The 971-nt window shown below is 40.1% G+C and overlaps 1 protein-coding gene across 1 annotated transcript in view; it reads right to left on the bottom strand.

Annotated features, from left to right (window-relative positions):
* LOC106011873 overlaps positions 1-971 on the bottom strand; it is a gene marked incomplete at both ends in the record, with an annotated part of 4,566 nt that overhangs the window by 1,877 nt on the left and 1,718 nt on the right.

The following is a 971-nucleotide window of genomic DNA, read 5'->3' as shown; positions in this document are numbered from 1 at the left end:
GCGAGGGAGAGACGTGGGGTGGGGGGGGGGTTGAAGGATCACTATTGGAATTATGGTTTTCTGTGTATTAACCCACTATCGAGTATTTTCCTTGTGAAATATGCTATTTCATTATCATTATTATCATAATAATTATTATCACTAAAATGTCAACCTGATCACAAATGTATTCTAACTGTTTAGTTCCTGTTGTCTTAGTCGAAATGGAACTTGATATTATGACACGATGACTGGCGTTAGTTGTGTGATTAATTGTAAGGCTCTTCATCTTTGAACGAAAAGACTTAATAATAATAAATAATAATACACAGCATTTGTATAGCGCATACTCCCGCTCAACAGCAAGTTCTATTCGCTTTACACGATATTGTTACCCCAGCAGACCATAAAATATCCATTCTCAGCTACCCAGGAAGCATACAATGCTTGCAGCTGATTAAGCGCTCAAACACTAACAAACTGACAAGATTTTTCGCTGTCTATAGCTGGGTACACATTCCCACCTGGATGAAATGAGGAAAATTCGTGTAAAGTGCCTTTCCCAAAGCACAACGTCGAGCCCCGCGACGTTACGATTGCCAGACCGAGAGTCCAACCACTAGGCCACCGACACCACATCACATACATGAGTTCGATTCCCATGAAAGGAAAAGTCTATCTTGCCAAGTCTCTTTTCTTTCTGCAGTTCATTCTACTTGGGTTGGTCATGACAGACATGGATGAAACTAAGATCCTCCTTAATGATACAATTAATTGTTTCTTTGGTGGTGTAACATATTAAGAAATCAACCAATAACGTTATAGTAACATTAAAGAGGTGTTGGCTTAAGTCTTCCTATTTATTGCACTGCCCATAATTTGTTTGTTTACCTGTCTCCTTGTCGTCACATTATCGCGTGTTTGTGTGTGTGTGTGTGTGTGTGTGTGTGTGTGTGTGTGTGTGTAGGTGTGTGTGTGTGTGTGTGTGTGTG

This window comes from Aplysia californica, unplaced genomic scaffold (genome assembly GCF_000002075.1).
Source record: "Aplysia californica isolate F4 #8 unplaced genomic scaffold, AplCal3.0 scaffold00204, whole genome shotgun sequence".
NCBI classification, from domain to species: domain Eukaryota; kingdom Metazoa; phylum Mollusca; class Gastropoda; order Aplysiida; family Aplysiidae; genus Aplysia; species Aplysia californica.
This window is presented reverse-complemented; position numbering and strand designations above follow the sequence as displayed.